Source organism: Taudactylus pleione, unplaced genomic scaffold, assembly GCF_031769625.1.
Source record: "Taudactylus pleione unplaced genomic scaffold, aTauple2 ptg000246l, whole genome shotgun sequence".
NCBI classification, from domain to species: domain Eukaryota; kingdom Metazoa; phylum Chordata; class Amphibia; order Anura; family Myobatrachidae; genus Taudactylus; species Taudactylus pleione.
This window is the reverse complement of record NW_028284648.1, coordinates 613,032-639,622: the sequence shown is the minus strand read 5'-3', so window position 1 is coordinate 639,622 and position 26,591 is coordinate 613,032. Positions and strand designations below refer to the sequence as shown.

The following is a 26,591-nucleotide window of genomic DNA, read 5'->3' as shown; positions in this document are numbered from 1 at the left end:
CTCCGTCTTAGCTCCTCCTTCACTTTCTCAGCTGCTTTTGCAAAAGCCTGATGAGGGGAATGACCTGACTCAAGCTGGCAGTGTCTGAACTGACTTCACGTGTGGCAAGTTCAAAGGGCTGGAGAACCTTGCACAACACGGAAATCATTCTCCACTGCGCTTGAGTCAGGTGCATACCCCCTCCTTTGCCTATGTCATAGGTGGATGTATAGGCTTGTATGGCCTTTTGCTGCTCCTCCATCCTCTGAAGCATATAGAGGGTTGAGTTCCACCGCATCACAACCTCTTGCTTCAGGTGATGGCGGGGCAGGTTCAAGAGTGTTTGCTGGTGCTCCAGTCTTCGGCACGCAGTCGCTGAATGGCGAAAGTGGCCAGAAATTTTTCGGGCCACCCAAAGCGTCTCCTGCACGCCCCTGTCGCTTTTCAGAAAATTCTGCACCATCAAGTTTATTGTGTGAGCAAAGCATGGGACGTGCTGGAATTTGCCCAGATGTAATGCCCGCACTATATTGGTGGCGTTGTCAGATATCACAAATCCCCAGGAGAGTCTAAGTGGGGTAAGCCACTGGGCGATGATTTCCCTCAGTTTCTCTAAGAGGTTGTCGGCGGTGTGCCTCTTACTGAAACCGGTGATACACAGCGTAGCCTGCCTTGGAACGAGCTGGCGTTTCTGAGATGCTGCTACTGGTGACGCTGCTGCTGTTGCTGCGTAAGGTGATACATCTACCCAGTGGGCTGTCAGTCATATAGTCCTTAGTCTGCCCTGTTCCACTTGTCCACATGTCCGTGGTTAAGTGGACATTGGGTACAACGGCATTTTTCAGAACACTGAGGACACTTTTTCTGATGTTTCTGTACAGTCTCTGTATCGCCTGCCTAGTGAAGTGGAATCTAGACGGGATTTGGAACCGGGGACACACTACCTCCATCAATTGTCTAAATCCCACTGCACTAATGGCGGATACCGGACGCACGTCTAACACCAACATAGCAGTCAAGGCCTCAGTTATACGTTTTGCTTCAGGATGACTGCTGTCGTACTTCATCCTCCTCGCTAAGGACTGTTGGAGGGTCAATTGTTTAGTAAAAGTAGTGGTGTTCCTACTTCCTCTCTGGGATGATGAACGACTCCCAGCAGCAGCAACAGCAGCAGCGGCAGCAGGAGGCGTAGCAATGCAGGATCCTCCGGAGGAATCCCGGATAGGAGAGTCAGTCATGCCAGTGACATGGCCTGCAGGACTACTTCCGATCCTGACTAAGGAGGAAATTGACGAGGAGGAAGTTGACGGTGTGGTTTGCAGGCGCTTGGATACAACAGGACAACGGGATTTAGGTGTCCCTGGACTACTTACGGTCTTAGCCAAAGTTTCTGAACTTGACAGTAACTTATTATGAACACACTGCAGGTGCCGTATAAGGGAGGATGTTCCTAGGTGGTTAACGTCCCTACCCCTACTTATTCCACCTTTACATATGGTACATATGGCAAGACAGTTGTTGTCCGGATTTGGATAGAAATATTGCCAGACCAAAGAGGTGGAATGTTTGGTCTTCTGCCCAGGCATGACCGTGATGGGCTTTTTCATCCCACGGACAACAACTGTCTCCCCCGGAGCCTGATTTAAACAAACCACATCACCATCAGAATCCTCCTCGCCAACTTCCTCCTCAGCGCCAGCTACACCAGTATCCTCATCCTGTTGTACTTCAACAGTGACATCTTCAATTTGCATATCAGCAAGTGGACTGTGGGTGCTCCTTTCAGCACTTGCAGGGGGTGTGCAAATGGTGGAAAGAGCCACCTCTTCCCGTCCAGTGCTGGGAAGGTCAGGCATCGCAACCACCACCACACTTGGACTCTCCTTGGGGATTTGTGATATCTTCTTAGAAAGCACAGTTCTTCGCTGTGCTTTTGCCAGCTTAACTCTTTTGATTTTTTTAGTGGGAGGAGGGCTTCCATCGTCATGTGAAGCTGAACCACTAGTCATGAACATACTAGGGATCGACCTTAGCCGTTCCTTGCCACTCCGTGTCGTAAATGGCATATTAGCAAGTTTACGTTTCTCTTCAGATGATTTAAATGTTTTTTTCAAGGTCATTTTCCTGAACTTTGTCATTTGGGATTGTATGTGCCCTCTATTATGACATTGGGCATCGGCCTTGGCAAACGACGTTGATGGCATGTTATCGTCTATGTCATGACTAGTGGCAGCAGCTTCAGCACTAGGAGGAAGTGGTTCTTGATCTTTCTCTATTTTATTTTTATCGGAGAAAGTTTGGTCCTCCATTTATGTTATATCGATTTGATATATAAGTGCGGCTAAACACAGAAAATATTTTTTTATTTTTGCTGGAGAGTAGTGCACTTTGTGGGTTACACCACCCTTTAAGAAATGAGCCAGCCGGCTCTTTACTTATGGGACACAGGCGCACGCTTGGCGCTGCTCCTTTGTTGATGCACGTGCGGCTACTGCGCACACAATTCACAAACACAGAAAATATTTTTTTTTTTGGTTTGGACTGGAGTGTACTTTGGGGGTTACAGCACCCTTTAACGGTCAAGCCAGCCGGCCCTTTACTTATGACACAGGCGCACGCTTGGCACTACTTTGTTGATGCACGTGCGGCTACTGCGCACACAATTCACAAACACAGAAAAAATATTTTGTTATTTGGCTTGGAGTGTACTTTGGGGGTTACAGCACCCTTTAACGGTCAAGCCAGCCGGCCCTTTACTTATGACACAGGCGCACGCTTGGCACTACTTTGTTGATGCACGTGCGGCTACTGCGCACACAATTCACAAACACAGGAAATATATATTTTTTTTGTTTGGAGTGTACTTTGGGGGTTGCAGCACCCTTTAACGGTCAAGCCAGCCGGCCCTTTACTTATGACACAGGCGCACGCTTGGCACTACTTTGTTGATACACGTGCGGCTACTGCGCACACAATTCACAAACACAGAAAAATTATTTTGTTATTTGGTTTGGAGTGTACTTTGGGGGTTACAGCACCCTTTAACGGTCAAGCCAGCCGGCCCTTTACTTATGACACAGGCGCACGCTTGGCACTACTTTGTTGATGCACGTGCGGCTACTGCGCACACAATTCACAAACACAGGAAATATATATTTTTTTTCTTTGGAGTGTACTTTGGGGGTTACAGCACCCTTTAACGGTCAAGCCAGCCGGCCCTTTACTTATGACACAGGCGCACGCTTGGCACTACTTTGTTGATGCACGTGCGGCTACTGCGCACACAATTCACAAACACAGAAAAATTATTTTGTTATTTGGTTTGGAGTGTACTTTGGGGGTTACAGCACCCTTTAACGGTCAAGCCAGCCGGCCCTTTACTTATGACACAGGCGCACGCTTGGCACTACTTTGTTGATGCACGTGCGGCTACTGCGCACACAATTCACAAACACAGAAAATATTATTTTTTTTGGTTTGGACTGGAGTGTACTTTGGGGGTTACAGCACCCTTTAACGGTCAAGCCAGCCGGCCCTTTACTTATGACACAGGTGCACGCTTGGCACTACTTTGTTGATGCACGTGCGGCTACTGCGCACACAATTCAGAAACACAGAAAATATTTTTTTGGGGGGTTTGGACTGGAGTGTACTTTGGGGGTTACAGCACCCTTTAACGGTCAAGCCAGCCGGCCCTTTACTTATGACACAGGCGCACGCTTGGCACTACTTTGTTGATGCACGTGCAGCTACTGCGCACACAATTCACAAACACAGAAAAAATATTATTTTTTTAGCACTTGGGGGGAGCACCCCTGATGGACAGAGCACCCCCTGGACAACACTACAGCACCCCTTTAGGACTGGGACACTGCACAGGACTTTGGAGTGGACACAGCCCCTATGGAGAACTGACTGCACAACACAGTCCAGCCAGCCCCTATGGACTTTGAAGTAGTGGACACAGCCCCTATTAACAACAGCAGCACAGCACAACACAGCCAGCCCCTATGGACTTTGAAGTAGTGGACAACAGCAGCACAGCGCAGCACAGCACAGCACAGCACAACACTACTCTGCACTACACTACACTACACTACACAGCCCAGCCAGCCCTAACTCCCACCCTCCCTCTTCACTGTCCACAGCCGAGTGAGAAAATGGCGCCGACGCGGGTACCTTATATAGGATCCAAAACCCGCGAGACCCGGAAGGCGGGATGATGACGTTTTGCCTTGATTTCAGATCCGAGTCAGGCGGGAAAAGTTGAGCCTGACTCAGATCTGCCTCGGATCGGGGGAGCTCGGGGGGGTTCGGATTTCAGAAATCCGAACCCGCTCACCCCTAGTTATGAGCCATCGTGACAGCTCATATCTGCTGCAGGTTCCGGCCAGAGCTGAGAGGTGTAACAGGCAAAGACAACCACAGTGAGGTTTAGTCCAGGCTGCCTAAGCTGGGAAGCCTCTGTGAACATGCAGCACTCATAGGCTGATCTCATTTGCTCACATGGTATTGTCTCTGACTTCTTTCAGCCAGCACATTCCTGCCTTGCCGTTGATAGTTTCTTGTGGAAGACGTGCTATCCATTCCTTGTTCCTGTATCTACTGTTTAGTATACCTAGTTCTTGTTGCAAGTATACTGTACCTAGAACATTCATTGTGCTACAAATCCACTCAGCAAGTCATTAGTGTTGTGTACTTTTGCTATTCCATCCTGCAATATATGCACATATCTCTGGCTGCTATTATACTGTGCAAAACAGATGCTGGTTAATATATTGCTATTCCATTCAGTATTATATGTTATGCTGCAATTCCGTACTGCCAGCTGCATGTGTATCTGAGTTTATTGCTATACCATTGTGCAATATATTTGTTGTTTGTGATTGCCACTATTTTATATAGTTGTGTTTATATGCAATTGTATTTTGTTATTGTCCACAGTGCACGCTGCTCTGTGGTTATTACCCTGCAATATTATTTACTTAGTGTTGCTGATATTCACGCTACCTGTTTATTAGTGTGCATTCTATCTTGCTTGTGTTCATGACTGCAGGCTCCTCCGTGGTTAATATAACCTTTGTTCTACTACTCCAGTTTTATCTTGTGAGCTCCCGCTGTTTGTATAAGCCCCTACTGTCTGGTTAAGACCTGGCGGCATCCTAAGTACTAGTGAGTGCATTGTACTATATTGGAACGACGAGTGATTGTTATAGGGAGAAGCCCTCCCTAGAGTGACTCTAGAGGACTTATGCAAATACAGGGGAGGTTCATTACGCACAGTCATTCATTATAAAGTTAACACAGGAGATATCAGTTATATCTCCTACTTACTGTACATTGCAGTCCTAGTTCAGTCCGTGGTCCAGACATAGTAGTATGGAGACATTCACTAAGCTCCGAAAACTAACAGTTTTCGAAGTCTGATTGAGGGAACTCACATCCTCTTTAGATGGCATTAGTTCTTGGAGCCCTGATCCTTCCTATTTAAAGGAAACCTGCATTGTGAAGAGGGATAAATAGACCCCTATATGTTGATTTGTTATCATGGTTTTGTTTAATAAGCATCTAATAACAATCTGTTTTGTTCATAGAGAATTTAAATGGTTTGGATTTTATACTGCTACATGTATGCAGGATTTGATTGTTTTTCAGTGACTCTGTGTATTAGGTTGTGATTCTATTTTGAGATCCACCTGGAAGGTATTTAAGGTTAGGGGTGACAGTACTTGATCTTCAAGAGTGAGTGTGAGTGGGGAATTTAAACAGAACAAGAAATTTTGTTTTATTTAACCCTTTCGTGCCCACTTATCACACATGACCAGGTGTGGGTTGGGTCTGGGGGCAGGGTGACATCTGAAGGAAGGAGCCATAGATATGAGCGGCCTCAACTGAGAGATGGAGCCCAACAAGCTGGAAAAGGTGTTCTGGCAGTAGGAGGGGAGCTGGCGGTCGGCGCCACCTGGAGCAACCCAGGAGTATTGGGACCTGGAAGTTGGAGAGGTGAGCAGCTTCACACAGCAGCTGTGGAGGGGGGAGGGCAGAATATTTGGGATGGGGCATTCTTTTTTTTTTTAGTTTACAGCAGTAAGTAAATCTATGAATGTCTCTCCCTGCAGCCACCTCCCAGCTGTCATTCACTGCTACCCAGTCAATAACTGCCTCTTCCCATTACCCACGATCTCTGTTTTCCTCTGCCTCTCCCTGTCACTCTCTGCCTCTCCCTGTCACTCTCTGCCTCTCCCCATCACCCTCTTCCTCTCCCCGTCACCCTCTACTGTAATTCTCCCCATCACCCTCTGCCTCTCCTCCATCACCCACTGCCTCTCCCTGTCATTTACCGACTGCCTCTGCCCATCACCCATTGCCTCCCTGTCACCCTCTAACTTCCCTAGTCACCCACTGCCTCTTCCTGTGTAATAGAGGAGGGGGGCCCAGGGCATATTTTTGCACCGGGGCCTACCACTTGTGGCCGGGAATGTTTCTTCATGTCAGGAGCCACACCTTGAGCACTGGGACTGCCCAGCTGAGTGGATAGTGTTGCTCTGGGATAGGCTCCATTCCAGGCTGTGTCCAGGGATCTCCATGGTTGTCCTGGGCACAGTATGGCAGGAAGAGCAGCTCTGGGCACAGGGATCCTGCTGGTAACAGTCAGCATCACAACTTTGTTTGATGATGTGAGTACTGCAGGACACATGCAGGCACTGGCTCCAGTGGGAAAAGTAAGACTAACTAACTCTACACCCTGGCCTTACAGTACAGTACCCACCCTAACCACCACCCTGGCATCTGGTTCATACCCTACCCCCAGCCCGAGTGACATACACTACCCACTCTACTCCCTGGCTCTAGTGACATAAACTACCCCCCCAACCCCCCGTCCACAAGGGCATACCCCACCAGTCCCAGGGACATAAACTACCCATCCTACCTGCCTCCCCCCAGCCCCAGGGGTGGATTCGGTATGATACACTGCCGGCAGCGCCAGCCCGACATAGAAGGAAATCTTGAACGTGTAGAAGGTAAGTACTTACTAACCTAACTCTACCCCTAACCCTAACCCTCCTTTAGGGTGCCTAACCCTAGCCCCCCCTCTAAGTGCCTGAACCTAACCCCACCTTTCCCCGCCACCTAAACCTAAGTCCCCCTGGGGGGTGCCTAACCCTAACCTTCCCCCGGAGGTGCCTAACCCTAACCCTCCCTCCCCCTAGCCTAAACCTAACCTCCCGGGCGGGTGCCTAACCCTTGGTCCCCCCGGGAACCCTAAACCTAACGCTTCCCCCCCGTGGCTGTCCGTGTTAGTTAACCCTCGCTGGGATTCTGTAGTCTAGATGTCGGCGGTCGGCATGGTGACCGCCGGCATCTTAAACGTATACCCCAAAGGACACACCCTACCCCCCCATGCCCAGAGACATACACTACTCACTCTACCCCAGCCCCATAGATATAAACTACCCACCCCACCAAATGTGAAGGATAATGTGTTTTATTTTTTCATGTGAAGGCTAATGGGGTTTTTTTCCTGTCAGGTGCCAGTCTGATATTTTTTTTCTGTCGAGGCCAGTGTATTTTTTCTTTACCTGACGAGGGCCTATGTGTTTTTTTCTGTCTGGGGTTAATGTGTTTTCTTTTTCCTGTCGAGGGTCAGTGTTTTATTTTTTCCTCTGGGGCCAATATTTTTTTTTTCCTGTCAGGGACCATTGTGTTTTATTTATTTTCCTATTGAGGCTAATGTGTTTGTTTGTTTGTTTGTTTGTTTGTTTAAAGAGGGTGGAGGGAGCGCTTGTTTGTGATTAAAGAACAAAAATTGTAGTAAATGAACTATGATTTAATAAATACAGATTTACACTGAGATAATAAAATGAGCAATGGCTCTGTGCATGAGTACCAGAACGTCCTTTTTTGTGCACTAAGAAAACCAGTGGTTAGTAGATGGATAAAATGTCCATTTCGTGCATAATTAATAATCCAAATGGATAAAAACAAGTCCTGTTACTTTCAATGAAAGTAAACAAAGTGTCCTCTTAATAGAGAAATGGTTATTAAAGTTGCAACAGTAGCGGTAATGGTGGGAAAGCTACAGCAGGGAGCCGCCAGATGTAAGTGGAAACAATGTCTATCCAGTACACGCTGAACCCAAAAGTAGCTGGGGAATGAGAACCTCTACCGCTTATTAGTGGGAGTGTGAGACCTGTGATGTAGGTATAATAATTACCGTCTCGATCTTTGGTGGCTGATGACCCGCACTCGGGAGTAACAGAAGCGCTCCACCGCTCGTCAGCGGGAGCGTGGGTGCTGGATGAATTAGCGCCAAGTACTCTGTCCTCTGTGCCCGGCTGTAGTAGTCGGTTGATGACAGCTGGCAAAGGGCTGGATAGCAGTGTTACAGCAGGCTCCCTGCCCGATGGGGTTGTAGTGATCAGAGCCCCAGTACACAAACAGTCTGGAATAGTAAATGCAGGATGTTCCTTGTCGCGTTTCTCTGGGCAAACAAAATCCCAGCTTCCTCAGAAGGTATAATACAGCATTGTATTGATTGGTTGACAGGCGCACCTTATCCTACCTTCTCACTTTGTTTGTTTTTCCTATGAGGGACAATGTGTTTTATTGATTTATGTGGGGGCAATGTTTTTCTCTGGTTTTTTATTTTCCTGTGGGGGCCAATGTGTGTGTTTTTTACTGTAGGGGCCAATGTGGTTTATTTTTTTCTTGTGGAGACCAATTATTTTGAAGGCCAATGTGTTTTTTTTTCCTTTTGGGGGCCAATGTGTGTGATTTTTCCTGGTGGGACCAATGTGTTGGTTTTTTTTTGCAATGTTTTTCGTCTGCTTATGAATTGTAGTTGCACCACGTATGCGTCCCGATGGAGTTCGTACAGAATTGTAGGCTAGTTTCAGATGCACGCACCAAGAAATGTATTAGAAATGTCATGTGTTGCGCATTCCTAGGCAGTTACAGGAGGTTTGCTAATCAGACGCAGATGTAAGATATTATGGGCGTGTTGCTGAAAGTGGTTGCGAATATAGAGACGCTGAATTGCTCACATTGGAGGCTCTTCTAAGACAGATTATCTACACCTAGCATAGGTCTGGTTAAAGTTAGAATGGTGCGACAGATGTTGGCGTCTAAAGATGCACAAAGCATGATTGAAGTGTCTGTAGACACTAACAGTGGTTGCGCAGTTCTTGAATATTCAGATGAACGGAGGGTATTGAGCGGCTTGAGCTTGAAGTCAAAAACACAACTGCGTCCAACTTAGACTCAGCCCCTAGAAGGAGGTATCCCGCTCCCCTCAACAGACCCCACCCCTATTAGGGCTGCTTCCATAAATTTCCCGGGCTGGTTTTCTATCCCAATCCGCCCCTGCGGCCACCTGTCACACAACTGTGATGCAGCCGCAGTGTCCGTCTGTGTTTTGTTTAGCAAAATGCTGATTGGTGGATGAGACTAGAGCCATCCACCAATCAAAGTGGTGGGATATCTCCTCACACTGATTGGTGGATGGCTGGAGCTATCCGCCAATAAGAATTCAGAGGGCTGCAGGAAGAGACGAGACAGAGGGACTGATTGCAGCAGGCAGGGTAAGTATGTTCTATGGTTGGGTCGCCTCAAAGATCTGAGGTCTCTGGCACTATATGCAATGAGTGAGGGAGGAGAATAGATTTGGTCCATAAGTTTTAACAGAAAAGGAGGCATATTTTGGGTGAGATGCTTAATGAGAGGGTATCTGTGGAATTATTTTTAATTATGGAGGCGTGTGTGTTTAATCTAGTGCATTATTTTTAATGAGGGAATATTGTGTGATTGTGAGGGAGCAAATCTGTGGTTTGATATTTCATGAGAGAAAAGGGGAATTATCAAATTTGAGGCGCAGCTTTTAATCAGGAGTGTGAGTTGTCATATCTGGGGTAGGAATTTTAATAATGGAGGTTTGGGTCGGTGAAATCCGGAGTCGAATTTAAAAAGGAGGGGCAGATTTTTAATGAGCAAGGAGAGGCGACCAGATTTTGGATCTGGTTTTTTGTTAAATTATTCTTTAGAGGTCACTGTTATGGTTTCTGTATTGAAGAGAGGACACTAGTATAGTTTCTGTTTTGTCAGATGGGGCTGGTAGGTTATGTATTTGTTAATAGCTCTTTGACATAACAAGTAACCTCTATGGCTATTTAAACAACGCACACATGAGATACACAATGCCGTAGAAAATCGAGGGCCACATGCTTGTGTTTGCTCCCCAGGCTTAAAGTTGCCAGTCAGCCCCTGACCACGTGGGTTTGGTTGTGAAAGGCAGATCACTACTTCCCACAAGATCACACTGAGCAGCTGAACTATTTGGCTACTGTGAACATTTTGAGGGTCTGTTTGGCAACAGGTTGTCAAGAGCTTACAGACATTAGTGAGAATGGGGTGGGGTAGGGGTTAACCATTCACAGAAATAATGACTATTTTCCATCTATAGACATTAGTAAAAGCTTGAGGAACTCTGTTATAAAATGTATCACACAAGGCTCATCAAGTACTTTTATCACAAGGCTGCAAGAATCACATTATATTAGCAACTGATAGTTCAAGTAAATGCGCAGTCTTTCAATTAAAAGTTGACTTGACATGTATAGTTTGCAAACACCTGCATCTAATAATAAATAACAAATCTGGCCTTTCAGGCACAGTGCATTAACAAGACGGGCTACGAAGCAAATAGCTCCAATCACTTTGCCAATCAAGGTTTAAAGTGCTTTTATGTTCTCAAGCCGTTCCAGTAAAGCTGTTTATACACAAGATTCCAGTGGGGAGTAGAAGAAGAAATTAAATGTGTTTGACGGATAGGCCCAACCTGTCGGCAAGTACTGTTCTATTTCTGGAAGTTGCTAAGTGTCATTTATGTACTGGCAAAAGCATAGTGCAATTGTTCTCTTGTGATGTCACGCACCTTATTTTGTACAATACAGCTGCAGAAAAATCATATGCAAAAGTGTAAACGTCACACCAGAAGCCCAACCTCCCCCAACTATAAACTAAACCAGGGGTGGACTAGCGGTGCTGCTGCCGGTGCTTTGCACCAGAACCCGCTGGAAAGAAGGGGCCCGCAACCTGTGGCGGTATAATGAGTCAGGCCGTAACACTATATGGACAATTATATGTAATGACATTGTATTCAAATACATATACTTTAATATGGAGTTGGTCCCCATTTTGCAGCTATAACAGCTTCCACTCTACTTGGAAGGCTTTCCACAAGATTTTGGAGTTTTTCTGTGGGAATTTGTGCCCATTCTTTCTGTAGAGCACTTATGAGGTCAAGCACTGATGTTGGACGAGAAGGCCTGGCTCGCAATCTCCATTCCAATTCATCCCAAAGGTACACGATGGGGTTGAGGTCAGGGCTCTGTGCGGGCCAGTCAAGTTCTTCCACACCGCACTCATCAAACCATGTCTTTATAGTCTTTGCTTTATGCACTGGGGCACAGTCATGTTGGAATAGAAAAGGGTCTTCCACAAACTGTTGCCACAAAGTTGGAAGCATAGCATTGTCCAAAATGTCTTGGTATGGTGCAGCATTAAGATTGCCCTTCACTGGAGATAAGGGGCCTAGCCCAAACCCTCAAAAACAGCCCCATACCATTATCCCTCCTCCACAAAACTTCACAGTTGGCACAATGCAGTCAGGCAAGTAGGTAACGTTCTCCCGGCATCCGCCAAACCTAGACTCGCCCATCTGACTGCCAGAGAAGTGTGATTCGTCACTCTACAGAACACGTTTCCACTGCTCCACAGTCCAGTGTCAGTGTGCTTTGTAACACTCCTCCACTACAGTTTTTGTGCTTACATTATGTCAGTGGAAGTTTGGAACTCTTCAGCTATGGAATCAGCAGAGTGTTGGCGACTTTTATGCACCATGCGCCTTAGCAGTCATTGACTCCACTCTGTAATTTTACATGGTCTTCCGCTTCATGGTTGAGTTGCTGTTGTTCCTAAACGCTTCCACTTTCTAATAATATCACTTACAGTTGACCGTGGAATATCCAGCAGAGATGAAACTTCGCAAATCGTCTTATTAAAAAGGTGGCCTCCTATCACAGTACCACGCTGGAATTTGCTGAGCTCTTCAGAATGACCCATTTTGTATCATAAATGTTTGCAAACAATAGGTCTGATTGAATCACATATAGTGTATATATATATATATATATATATTAGGGGTGAGCGGGTTCGGATTTCTGAAATCCGAACCCCCCCGAGCCCCCCCGATCCGAGTCCGATCCGAGTCAGGCTCGACTTTTCCCGCCTGACTCGGATCTGACATCGAGGCAAAACGTCATCATCCCGCCTTCCGAGTCTCGCGGGTTTTGGATCCTATATAAGGTACCCGCGTCGGCGCCATTTTCTCACTCGGCTGTGGACAGTGAAGAGGGAGGGTGGGAGTTAGTGCTGTGTAGTGTAGTGTAGTGTAGTGCTGCTGTTGTCCACTACTTCAAAGTCCATAGGGGCTGGCTGTGTTGTGCTGTGCTGCTGTTGTTAATAGGGGCTGTGTCCACTACTTCAAAGTCCATAGGGGCTGGCTGGACTGTGTTGTGCAGTCAGTTCCAAAGTCCTGTGCAGTGTCCCAGTCCTAAAGGGGTGCTGTAGTGTTGTCCAGGGGGTGCTCTGTCCATCAGGGGTGCTCCCCCCAAGTGCTAAAAAAATAATATATTTTCTGTGTTTGTGAATTGTGTGCGCAGTAGCCGCACGTGCATCAACAAAGTAGTGCCAAGCGTGCGCCTGTGTCATAAGTAAAGGGCCGGCTGGCTTGACCGTTAAGGGTGCTGTAACCCCCGAAAGTACACTCCAGTCCAAACCAAAAAAAAAATTATTTTCTGTGTTTGTGAATTGTGTGCGCAGTAGCCGCACGTGCATCAACAAAGTAGTGCCAAGCGTGCGCCTGTGTCATAAGTAAAGGGCCGGCTGGCTTGACCGTTAAGGGTGCTGTAACCCCCGAAAGTACACTCCAGTCCAAACCTAAAAAAAAATTATTTTCTGTGTTTGTGAATTGTGTGCGCAGTAGCCGCACGTGCATCAACAAAGTAGTGCCAAGCGTGCGCCTGTGTCATAAGTAAAGGGCCGGCTGGCTTGACCGTTAAAGGGTGCTGTAACCCCCGAAAGTACACTCCAGTCCAAACCAAAAAAAAAATATTTTCTGTGTTTGTGAATTGTGTGCGCAGTAGCCGCACGTGCATCAACAAAGTAGTGCCAAGCGTGCGCCTGTGTCATAAGTAAAGGGCCGGCTGGCTTGACCGTTAAGGGTGCTGTAACCCCCGAAAGTACACTCCAGTCCAAACCTAAAAAAAAATTATTTTCTGTGTTTGTGAATTGTGTGCGCAGTAGCCGCACGTGCATCAACAAAGTAGTGCCAAGAGTGCCCCTGTGTCATAAGTAAAGGGCCGGCTGGCTTGACCGTTAAAGGGTGCTGTAACCCCCGAAAGTACACTCCAGTCCAAACCAAAAAAAAAATATTTTCTGTGTTTGTGAATTGTGTGCGCAGTAGCCGCACGTGCATCAACAAAGTAGTGCCAAGCGTGCGCCTGTGTCATAAGTAAAGGGCCGGCTGGCTTGACCGTTAAAGGGTGCTGTAACCCCTGAAAGTACACTCCAGTCCAAACCAAAAAAAAATTATTTTCTGTGTTTGTGAATTGTGTGCGCAGTAGCCGCACGTGCATCAACAAAGTAGTGTCAAGCGTTCGCCTGTGTCATAAGTAAAGGGCCGGCTGGCTTGACCGTTAAGGGTGCTGTAACCCCCGAAAGTACACTCCAGTCCAAACCAAAAAAAAAATTATTTTCTGTGTTTGTGAATTGTGTGCGCAGTAGCCGCACGTGCATCAACAAAGTAGTGCCAAGCGTGCGCCTGTGTCATAAGTAAAGGGCCGGCTGGCTTGACCGTTAAGGGTGCTGTAACCCCCGAAAGTACACTCCAGTCCAAACCAAAAAAAAAATTATTTTCTGTGTTTGTGAATTGTGTGCGCAGTAGCCGCACGTGCATCAACAAAGTAGTGCCAAGCGTGCGCCTGTGTCATAAGTAAAGGGCCGGCTGGCTTGACCGTTAAGGGTGCTGTAACCCCCGAAAGTACACTCCAGTCCAAACCTAAAAAAAAATTATTTTCTGTGTTTGTGAATTGTGTGCGCAGTAGCCGCACGTGCATCAACAAAGTAGTGCCAAGCGTGCGCCTGTGTCATAAGTAAAGGGCCGGCTGGCTTGACCGTTAAAGGGTGCTGTAACCCCCGAAAGTACACTCCAGTCCAAACCAAAAAAAAATTATTTTCTGTGGTTGTGAATTGTGTGCGCAGTAGCCGCACGTGCATCAACAAAGTAGTGCCAAGAGTGCGCCTGTGTCATAAGTAAAGGGCCGGCTGGCTTGACCGTTAAAGGGTGCTGTAACCCCCGAAAGTACACTCCAGTCCAAACCAAAAAAAAATTATTTTCTGTGTTTGTGAATTGTGTGCGCAGTAGCCGCACGTGCATCAACAAAGTAGTGCCAAGCGTGCGCCTGTGTCATAAGTAAAGGGCCGGCTGGCTTGACCGTTAAAGGGTGCTGTAACCCCTGAAAGTACACTCCAGTCCAAACCAAAAAAAAATTATTTTCTGTGTTTGTGAATTGTGTGCGCAGTAGCCGCACGTGCATCAACAAAGTAGTGCCAAGCGTGCGCCTGTGTCATAAGTAAAGGGCCGGCTGGCTTGACCGTTAAGGGTGCTGTAACTCCCGAAAGTACACTCCAGTCCAAACCAAAAAAAAAATTATTTTCTGTGTTTGTGAATTGTGTGCGCAGTAGCCGCACGTGCATCAACAAAGTAGTGCCAAGCGTGCGCCTGTGTCATAAGTAAAGGGCCGGCTGGCTTGACCGTTAAGGGTGCTGTAACCCCCGAAAGTACACTCCAGTCCAAACCAAAAAAAAAATTATTTTCTGTGTTTGTGAATTGTGTGCGCAGTAGCCGCACGTGCATCAACAAAGTAGTGCCAAGCGTGCGCCTGTGTCATAAGTAAAGGGCCGGCTGGCTTGACCGTTAAGGGTGCTGTAACCCCCGAAAGTACACTCCAGTCCAAACCTAAAAAAAAATTATTTTCTGTGTTTGTGAATTGTGTGCGCAGTAGCCGCACGTGCATCAACAAAGTAGTGCCAAGCGTGCGCCTGTGTCATAAGTAAAGGGCCGGCTGGCTTGACCGTTAAAGGGTGCTGTAACCCCCGAAAGTACACTCCAGTCCAAACCAAAAAAAAATTATTTTCTGTGTTTGTGAATTGTGTGCGCAGTAGCCGCACGTGCATCAACAAAGTAGTGCCAAGCGTGCGCCTGTGTCATAAGTAAAGGGCCGGCTGGCTTGACCGTTAAAGGGTGCTGTAACCCCCAAAGTACACTCCAGTCCAAACCAAAAAAAAATTATTTTCTGTGTTTGTGAATTGTGTGCGCAGTAGCCGCACGTGCATCAACAAAGTAGTGCCAAGAGTGCGCCTGTGTCATAAGTAAAGGGCCGGCTGGCTTGACCGTTAAAGGGTGCTGTAACCCACAAAGTACACTCCAGTCCGAACCAAAAAAAAATTTATTTTCTGTGTTTAGCCGCACGTATATATCAAATCGATATAACATAAATGGAGGACCAAACTTTCTCCGATAAAAATAAAATAGAGAAAGATCAAGAACCACTTCCTCCTAGTGCTGAAGCTGCTGCCACTAGTCATGACATAGACGATAACATGCCATCAACGTCGTCTGCCAAGGCCGATGCCCAATGTCATAGTAGAGGGCACATACAATCCCAAATGGCAAAGTTCAGGAAAATGACCTTGAAAAAGACATTTAAATCAGCTGAAGAGAAACGTAAACTTGCCAATATGCCATTTACGACACGGAGTGGCAAGGAACGGCTAAGGTCGATCCCTAGTATGTTCATGACTAGTGGTTCAGCTTCACATGACGATGGAAGCACTCCTCCCACTAAAAAAATCAAAAGAGTTAAGCTGGCAAAAGCACAGCGAAGAACTGTGCTTTCTAAGAAGATATCACAAATCCCCAAAGAGAGTCCAAGTGTGGTGGTGGTTGCGATGCCTGACCTTCCCAGCACTGGACGGGAAGAGGTGGCTCTTTCCACCATTTGCACGCCCCCTGCAAGTGCTGAAAGGAGCACCCACAGTCCACTTGCTGATATGCAAATTGAAGATGTCACTGTTGAAGTACAACAGGATGAGGATACTGGTGTAGCTGGCGCTGAGGAGGAAGTTGGCGAGGAGGATTCTGATGGTGATGTGGTTTGTTTAAATCAGGCTCCGGGGGAGACAGTTGTTGTCCGTGGGATGAAAAAGCCCATCACGGTCATGCCTGGGCAGAAGACCAAACATTCCACCTCTTTGGTCTGGCAATATTTCTATCCAAATCCGGACAACAACTGTCTTGCCATATGTACCATATGTAAAGGTGAAATAAGTAGGGGTAGGGACGTCAACCACCTAGGAACATCCTCCCTTATACGGCACCTGCAGCGCGTTCATAAAAAGTTACTGTCAAGTTCAGAAACTTTGGCTCAGACCGTAAGCAGTCCAGGGACACCTAAATCCCGTTGTCCTGTTGTATCCAAGCGCCTGCAAACCACACCGTCAACTCCCTCCTCGTCAATTTCCTCCTTAGTCAGGATCGGAAGTAGTCCTGCAGGCCATATCACTGGCATGACTGACTCTCCTATCCGGGATTCCTCCGGAGGATCCTGCATTGCTACGCCTACTGCTGCCGCTGCTGCTGTTGCTGCTGCTGCTGGGAGTCGTTCATCATCCCAGAGAGGAAGTAGGAACACCACTACTTTTACTAAACAATTGACCCTCCAACAGTCCTTAGCGAGGAGGATGAAGTACGACAGCAGTCATCCTGAAGCAAAACGTATAACTGAGGCCTTGACTGCTATGTTGGTGTTAGACGTGCGTCCGGTATCCGCCATTAGTGCAGTGGGATTTAGACAATTGATGGAGGTAGTGTGTCCCCGGTTCCAAATCCCGTCTAGATTCCACTTCACTAGGCAGGCGATACCGAGACTGTACAGAAACGTCAGAAAAAGTGTCCTCAGTGTCCTGAAAAATGCCGTTGTACACAATGTCCACTTAACCACGGACATGTGGACAAGTGGAACAGGGCAGACTAAGGACTATATGACTGTGACAGCCCACTGGGTAGATGTATCACCTTACGCAGCAACAGCAGCAGCGTCACCAGTAGCAGCATCTCAGAAACGCCAGCTCGTTACAAGGCAGGCTACGCTGTGTATCACCGGTTTCAGTAAGAGGCACACCGCCGACAACCTCTTAGAGAAACTGAGGGAAATCATCGCCCAGTGGCTTACCCCACTTAGACTCTCCTGGGGATTTGTGATATCTGACAACGCCACCAATATTGTGCGGGCATTACATCTGGGCAAATTCCAGCACGTCCCATGTTTTGCTCACACAATAAACTTGGTGGTGCAGAATTTTCTGAAAAGCGACAGGGGCGTGCAGGAGACGCTTTGGGTGGCCCGAAAAATTTCTGGCCACTTTCGCCATTCAGCGACTGCGTGCCGAAGACTGGAGCGCCAGCAAACACTCTTGAACCTGCCCCGCCATCACCTGAAGCAAGAGGTTGTGACGCGGTGGAACTCAACCCTCTATATGCTTCAGAGGATGGAGGAGCAGCAAAAGGCCATACAAGCCTATACATCCACCTATGACATAGGCAAAGGAGGGGGTATGCACCTGACTCAAGCGCAGTGGAGAATGATTTCCGTGTTGTGCAAGGTTCTTCAGCCCTTCGAACTTGCCACACGTGAAGTCAGTTCAGACACTGCCAGCTTGAGTCAGGTCATTCCCCTCATCAGGCTTTTGCAGAAGCAGCTGGAGAAAGTGAAGGAGGAGCTAAGACGGAGCGATTCCGCTCGGCATGTGGGACTTGTGGATGAAGCCCTTCATTCGCTTTGCCAGGATTCCAGGGTGGTCAATCTGTTGAAATCAGACCACTACATTTTGGCCACCGTGCTCGATCCTAGGTTTAAAGCCTATGTGGTGTCTCTCTTTCCGGCCGACACAAGCCTGCAGAGGTGCAAAGACCTGCTGGTGAACACACTGTCAGCTGAAGCGGAACGTGACACGTCAACGGCTCCTTCTTCATTTTCTCCCGCAACTGGGGCTGCCAGGAAAAAACTTAGGTATCCTAAGCAACCCGCTGGCGGTGATGCAGGGCAGGCAGGACCAAGTTTGGACATCTGGTCCGGACTGAAGGACCTGGCAACAATTTCTGACATGTCTACTGTCACTGCATATGATACTGTCACCATTGACAGAATGGTGGAGGATTACATCGGTGACAGCATCCAAGTAGGCATGTCAGACAGTCCATACCTGTACTGGCAGGAAAAAGAGGCAATTTGGAGGCCCCTGTACAAACTGGCTCTATTTTACCTGAGTTGCCCCCCCTCCAGTGTGTACTCCGAAAGAGTGTTTAGTGCAGCCGGGAACCTTGTCAGCGAAAGGCGTAGGAGGTTGCTTCCACAGAATGTGGAGAAGATGATGTTCATCAAAATGAATTATCAGCTCTTCCAGGGAGACCAGCCTCCAGAAGGTACAGAGGGACCTGTGGTGGTGGATTCAAGTGGGGACGAGTTAATACTTTGTGAGGATGAGGATGTACACACTGAAGAGGGTGAGGAATCGGTGGATGAGGAGGATGAGGATGACATCTTGCCTCCGTAGAGCCAGTTTGTGCAGGGACACATTAATTGCCAGCTTGTTTTGTGGGGGCCCAAACGAACCAATCATTTCAGCCACAGTTGTGTGGCAGACCCTGGCGCTGAAATGATTGATTTGTTAAAGTGTGCATGTCCTGTTTATACAACATAAGGGTGGGTGGGAGGGCCCAAGGACAATTCCATCTTGCACCTCTTTTTTTCTTTGCATTATGTACAGTTTGGGGCCTAGTTTTTCTAACTGCCATCCTGCCTGCCACTGCAGTGTCACTCCTAGATGGGTCACGTGTTTGTGCCGCCCACTCGTGTCGCTTAGCATAGTCATCCAGCTACCTCGGTGCAACCTTTTGGACATAAAAACACTATTGTGAGGTGTGAGGTGTTCAGAATAGACTGGAAATGAGTGGAAATTAAGGTTATTGAGGTTAATAATAGCATAGGAGCAGAAAAACCTACAAATTCTGTGATTTTAGCTGTTTTTATGCTTTTTTTCAAAAAAATACAGATCCAAAACACAAAACCCAGAACCCAAAACACGGAAGGGTGGTTTTGGCAAAACCAATCCAGATCCAAAACACGAAGAAAGATCCAGATCCAAAACCAAAACACAAAACACGAAAAGTGGCCGATGCACACCCCTAATATATATATATATATTAGGGGTGAGCGGGTTCGGATTTCTGAAATCCGAACCCCCCCGAGCCCCCCCGATCCGAGTCCGATCCGAGTCAGGCTCGACTTTTCCCGCCTGACTCGGATCTGAAATCGAGGCAAAACGTCATCATCCCGCCTTCCGAGTCTCGCGGGTTTTGGATCCTATATAAGGTACCCGCGTCGGCGCCATTTTCTCACTCGGCTGTGGACAGTGAAGAGGGAGGGTGGGAGTTAGGGCTGTGTAGTGTAGTGTAGTGTAGTGCTGCTGTTGTCCACTACTTCAAAGTCCATAGGGGCTGGCTGTGTTGTGCTGTGCTGCTGTTGTTAATAGGGGCTGTGTCCACTACTTCAAAGTCCATAGGGGCTGGCTGGACTGTGTTGTGCAGTCAGTTCTCCATAGGGGCTGTGTCCACTCCAAAGTCCTGTGCAGTTTCCCAGTCCTAAAGGAGTGCTGTAGTGTTGTCCAGGGGGTGCTCTGTCCATCAGGGGTGCTCCCCCCAAGTGCTAAAAAAATAATATATTTTCTGTGTTTGTGAATTGTGTGCGCAGTAGCCGCACGTGCATCAACAAAGTAGTGCCAAGCGTGCGCCTGTGTCATAAGTAAAGGGCCAGCTGGCTTGACCGTTAAAGGGTGCTGTAACCCCCGAAAGTACACTCCAGTCCAAACCAAAAAAAAATTATTTTCTGTGTTTGTGAATTGTGTGCGCAGTAGCCGCACGTGCATCAACAAAGTAGTGCCAAGCGTGCGCCTGTGTCATAAGTAAAGGGCCGGCTGGCTTGACCGTTAAGGGTGCTGTAACCCCCGAAAGTACACTCCAGTCCAAACCAAAAAAAAAATTATTTTCTGTGTTTGTGAATTGTGTGCGCAGTAGCCGCACGTGCATCAACAAAGTAGTGCCAAGCGTGCGCCTGTGTCATAAGTAAAGGGCCGGCTGGCTTGACCGTTAAGGGTGCTGTAACCCCCGAAAGTACACTCCAGTCCAAACCAAAAAAAAAATTATTTTCTGTGTTTGTGAATTGTGTGCGCAGTAGCCGCATGTGCATCAACAAAGTAGTGCCAAGCGTGCGCCTGTGTCATAAGTAAAGGGCCGGCTGGCTTGACCGTTAAAGGGTGCTGTAACCCCCGAAAGTACACTCCAGTCCAAACCAAAAAAAAAATTATTTTCTGTGTTTGTGAATTGTGTGCGCAGTAGCCGCACGTGCATCAACAAAGTAGTGCCAAGCGTGCGCCTGTGTCATAAGTAAAGGGCCGGCTGGCTTGACCGTTAAGGGTGCTGTAACCCCCGAAAGTACACTCCAGTCCAAACCTAAAAAAAATTATTTTCTGTGTTTGTGAATTGTGTGCGCAGTAGCCGCACGTGCATCAACAAAGTAGTGCCAAGCGTGCGCCTGTGTCATAAGTAAAGGGCCGGCTGGCTTGACCGTTAAGGGTGCTGTAACCCCCGAAAGTACACTCCAGTCCTAACAAAAAAAAAATTATTTTCTGTGTTTGTGAATTGTGTGCACTGTGGCTGCACGTGCATCAACAAAGGAGCAGCGCCAAGCGTGCGCCTGTGTCCCATAAGTAAAGAGCCGGCTGGCTCATTTCTTAAAGGGTGGTGTAACCCACAAAGTGCACTACTCTCCAGCAAAAATAAAATAATATTTTCTGTGTTTGTGTGCGCTTTAGCCGCACGTATATATATCAATATAACATAAATGGAGGACCAAACTTTCTCCGATAAAAATAAAATAGGGAAAGATCAAGAACCTCTTCCTCCTAGTGCTGTTGCTGCTGCTGGGAGTTGTTCATCATCCCAGAGAGGAAGTAGGAACATCACTACTTTTACTAAACAATTGACCCTCCAACAGTCCCTAGCGATGAGGATGAAGTACGACAGCAGTCATCCTGAAGCAAAACGTATAACTGAGGCCTTGACTGCTATGTTGGTGTTAGACGTGCGTCCGGTATCCGACATTAGTGCAGTGGGATTTAGACAATTGATGGAGGTAGTGTGTCCTCGGTTCCAAATCCCGTCTAGATTCCACCTGCATCCTCAAAGCAGCAGCGACAAGCGTGCGTCTGTCTGTTAAAGGGTGGTGACACCCTCAAAGTGTTCTACACAAACAATTAAAATATTGTTCTTTTTTTTTTGGTCTTTGTGAAATGTGTGGGCTGTAGCCGCACCTGCATCCTTAAAGCAGCAGCGACAAGCGTGCGTCTGTCTGTTAAAGGGTGGTGACACCCTCAAAGTGTGCTACACAAACAATTAAAATATTGTTCTTTTTTCTGTCTTTGTGAATTGTGTGGGCTGTAGCCGCACCTGCATCCTTAAAGCAGCAGCGACAAGCGTGCGTCTGTCTGTTAAAGGGTGGTGACACCCTCAAAGTGTGCTACACAAACAATTAAAATATTGTTCTTTTTTCTGTCTTTGTGAATTGTGTGGGCTGTAGCCGCACCTGCATCCTTAAAGCAGCAGCGACAAGCGTGCGTCTGTCTGTTAAAGGGTGGTGACACCCTCAAAGTGTGCTACACAAACAATTAAAATATTGTTCTTTTTTCTGTCTTTGTGAATTGTGTGGGCTGTAGCCATACCTGCATCCTTAAAGCAGCAGCGACAAGCGTGCGTCTGTCTGTTAAAGGGTGGTGACACCCTCAAAGTGTGCTACACAAACAATTAAAATATTGTTCTTTTTTCTGTCTTTGTGAATTGTGTGGGCTGTAGCCGCACCTGCATCCTTAAAGCAGCAGCGACAAGCGTGCGTCTGTCTGTTAAAGGGTGGTGACACCCTCAAAGTGTGCTACACAAACAATTAAAATATTGTTCTTTTTTTTTTGGTCTTTGTGAAATGTGTGGGCTGTAGCCGCACCTGCATCCTTAAAGCAGCAGCGACAAGCGTGCGTCTGTCTGTTAAAGGGTGGTGACACCCTCAAAGTGTTCTACACAAACAATTAAAATATTGTTCTTTTTTTTTCGGTCTTTGTGAAATGTGTGGGCTGTAGCCGCACCTGCATCCTTAAAGCAGCAGCGACAAGCGTGCGTCTGTCTGTTAAAGGGTGGTGTAACTCTCAAAGTGTTCCAAAAAATAAAAAACTATTTTTTTAATGTGTTTGTGACTTGTGTGCGATGTAGCCACACTTGCATCCTTAAAGCAGCAGCGACAAGCGTGCGTCTGTCTGTTAAAGGGTGGTGACACCTCAAAGTGTTCTACACAAACAATTAAAATATTCTTCTTCTTTTTTCTGTCTTTGTGAATTGTGTGGGCTGTAGCCGCACTTGCATCCTCAAAGCAGCAGCGACAAGCGTGCGTCTGTCTGTTAAAGGGTGGTGTAACCCTCAAAGTGTGCTCCACAAACAATAAAAATATTCTTTTTTTTTTTCTGTCTTTGTGAATTGTGTGGGCTGTAGCCGCACTTGAATCCTCAAAGCAGCAGCGACAAGCGTGCGTCTGTCTGTTAAAGGATTACATCAGTGACAGCATCCAAGTAGGCATGTCAGACAGTCCGTACCTGTACTGGCAGGAAAAAGAAGCAATTTGGAGGTCCCTGTACAAACTGGCTCTATTTTACCTGAGTTGCCCCCCCTCCAGTGTGTACTCCAAAAGAGTGTTTAGTGCAGCCGGGAACCTTGTCAGCGAAAGGCGTAGGAGGTTGCTTCCACAAAATGTGGAGAAGATGATGTTCATAAAATGAATTATCAACTCTTCCAGGGAGACCAGCCTCCAGAACGTACAGAGGGACCTGTGGTTCCAGCAGGGACGAATTAATACTCTGTGAGGATGAGGATGTACACACTGAAGAGGGTGAGGAATCGGTGGATGAGGAGGATGAGGATGACATCTTGCCTCCGTAGAGCCAGTTTGTGCAGGGACACATTAATTGCCAGCTTGTTTTGTGGGGGCCCAAACGAACCAATCATTTCAGCCACAGTTGTGTGGCAGACCCTGGCGCTGAAATGATTGATTTGTTAAAGTGTGCATGTCCTGTTTATACAACATAAGGGTGAGTGGGAGGGCCCAAGGACAATTCCATCTTGCACTTCTTTTTTTTCTTTGCATTATGTACAGTTTGGGGCCTAGTTTTTCTAACTGCCATCCTGTCTGCAGTGTCACTCCTAGATGGGTCACGTGTTTGTGCCGCCCACTCGTGTCGCTTAGCATAGTCATCCAGCTACCTCGGTGCAACCTTTTGGACAGGAAAACACTATTGTGAGGTGTGAGGTGTTCAGAATAGACTGGAAATGAGTGGAAATTAAGGTTATTGAGGTTAATAATAACATAGGAGCAGAGAAACCAACAAATTCTGTGATTTTAGCTGTTTTTATGCTTTTTTAAAAAAAAATACAGATCCAAAACACAAAACCCAGAACCCAAAACACGGAAGTGTGGTTTTGGCAAAACCAATCCAGATCCAAAACACGAAGAAAGATCCAGATCCAAAACCAAAACACAAAACACGAAAAGTGGCCGGTGCACACCCCTAATATATATATATATATATATATATATATATATATATATATATATACTGTATTTATAGCTTAAATAATCTGTTTGGCCCTCCTTTAATAACAGTCACTGAACTACAAATATATATAAACTAAAGCAGTGAGGCAGCATTCACGGCACTAATAAACACGCACATTTCAGGACATTTTAATACGTTGAATTTATCTATATATATTTTTATATATATAATATTTTATATATACAGGTATGTCCTTCCTCATCTATTCTTCATGCATAAGGAGTCACGTTACACAGGGTGCATGAGAGCCGCTGGCTCCTGTGCAACTGGCCTAGCGTTTTTTTACAGTAAATGTGTCTTATTCTGCAAATAAGATGCACAAGCAGACTTTTCCGATTAAAATTATATGCAGCACGTGTATGTTTTGTGTGAGCAGAGGGCCTGATTCAGAGACGGACGCTCTGACCAGAGTGCTCGCTCTGAATCAGTGCCCTCCTACCTTAAAATGGAGCTGCCTCCTGGCCGCTCGCATAGCTGTGGGTGACCACCCACAGCATATGCGAGCGGCCAAAAAGATGGTCTTGACTATCGCGACCATCGGGCTTCCGATGAGACCCTTGTGGTAGGGTCTCATTGCCGCAAGCCCTGGAGTGATTTTGACTCTATCAGAGCCAAAATCACTCCCACTGACATCACTAGTGATGTCAGTGGGGCCGGAGTCAGACAGTAGGAGTTCCCATGGGAATGCCTCCGTCTGGCAACCACGCCCCCGGCACGCCCACTAAAGGGGGCGTGCTGTCAGTCACCATCGACAGCACGCCCCCTTTAGTGCGAGACCCATAACGACGGCTTGGCCGTCGTTATTCGGGTCTCGCGCAGGCGCACGACGGAGCTCCCTCCGTCGTGCGCATGCGCATTGGGGGAACATCGACCCGCTTGCGAGCGTCCTGCGCTCGAGAGCGGGTCTGAATGACCCCCAGAGTCTGTAAGATCATCACAATAGAATGTGTTGTGGAAACAGCCGCTGACACTGTAACGTAGCATTTGGTATACAGATACAGCTGCAGTCACACACAGAACATACACCTGCCAGATATCATAATGAGAAACGGGCCTGATTAAGCATGGATCGCTATTGCAATCGTGTAATCGCATGCAATTTAGCTGCGAAAATATGCTAATGTTTGCAACTGCTCAGCCAGCATAGAGATGACCACTACCGCTTTCCCACATCCGTAATACCTTGCAGCCCTGCGTACACATCAGTAACATCGGTCCGTCACACACAATTACAGTACAGCAGCTCTGACCTGTCTCAGAAATTGCAAGTCTCGTCGCACTTGTCTTACCGCTCCTCCTCTCCCTTTATTTCTCCGAGTGACATCATAATTCTGTCACCGTCCCTGAAGTGGGAGGAGAGGAGGAGCCGCCCTCCATGTCCAGAATCTTCGGAATCTCAGCCCACCCCATATATTTTATTTTATGGAGTGGAAATATCCACTAGCCCTCCAGTATAGCAAAGTACACCCCTGAAATAGTGTCTTCCACCTCTATATTTCATTTCAATAACCTGCTTTTCAATGACCACCCTCACTCTTCTGCCTTCCTTTCTCATGATTACTTCTCCATATCTTCTCTTCTATCAGTTGCCTCTGTTGATCCCATGGGTTTCCCATTTCTTTCTCATCATCTTTCTCATCACCTTCCATATTGTATCGTTACACTCTGTCCACCTTACTTTTTACTCAATTAAGAAGGTAAATAAATTGGATTCTAAGATCGTATACACTGAATTAGCCCCATGGTGGTGGCATCACCATATAGTGTATATGGGTTGTTTGGGGTGTCAGAGAGAAGTCACATGTAGTTAGTGTATACATACGTAGATAAAACTAGTAGTGACTCTTAAAATGAATTTGAGTACAATGAGTCAATATTGAGGGTCAAGAGCATCAGTCAGTATCAGCAACTAATGAGGAATTATATGTTCTTTAACTGGGGCTTCAGAGCACATACGCCAGACCTGTGCATCCTTATGCCGGGTACACATTAGACAATGTATGTACCCAGCCGATGCACGATGCGTTGAATGACATACTGTATTGTGCGGTCATTTGACACTGCATGATCTGGTGAACAACCGCATGATATATCGTTCAGCAGCCGCCTCCATAAGCATGGGGTCGTTCATCAAATTGACAGATTGAGCAGCATGTAGGCTCGATCTGTCGATGCGATAGTGGGTACACACTGGCCGATGTGGTCGATATATGTTGTCCGGATTCACCTGATTGGACGACATATCGTCTAGTGTATACCCAGATTTAGATGTGGTCTCCACTCTGCTTTTTTACCCGGCCCCTCTCACTTCCACGTCCCATGTCTGCCGCACCCACCGCACTCTCTCTCTGCAGACATTTTAAAATTTGAAACAGGAATGTCCTGCCACTTAGATAGTAATGCAGCATTAATCTTTATCATACTGCTGTGCCCCTAATTACAGCTCTCTTCAAACTTACAATATGTTTTCTGTTTTAAATAGAGATGCCAACATCTGTTATAAAACATTACATAATATTAGGAAACAGACAAACATATGTTTATATGAAGTTACATTCTAACTGCACAAGACAAAGATCTCATTATGTTACTACCAAATGTCCTAACCTTTCATTTTATTGGGGGGTATTTTGGGACTGATCTAGTCGATTGTAGGACAATTCAAACTCTCTATTATGACGGGAACAAAAGAAGCCTAGTTCCTCATTCACTGCCCATCTAGTTTC

At 46.8% G+C, this 26,591-nt stretch overlaps 1 protein-coding gene across 1 annotated transcript in view; it reads left to right on the top strand.

The window, feature by feature from the left end:
- SCHIP1 (schwannomin interacting protein 1) overlaps positions 1-26,591 on the top strand; it is a 475,035-nt gene that overhangs the window by 301,156 nt on the left and 147,288 nt on the right. The gene's annotated exons all lie outside the window — the stretch shown is intronic.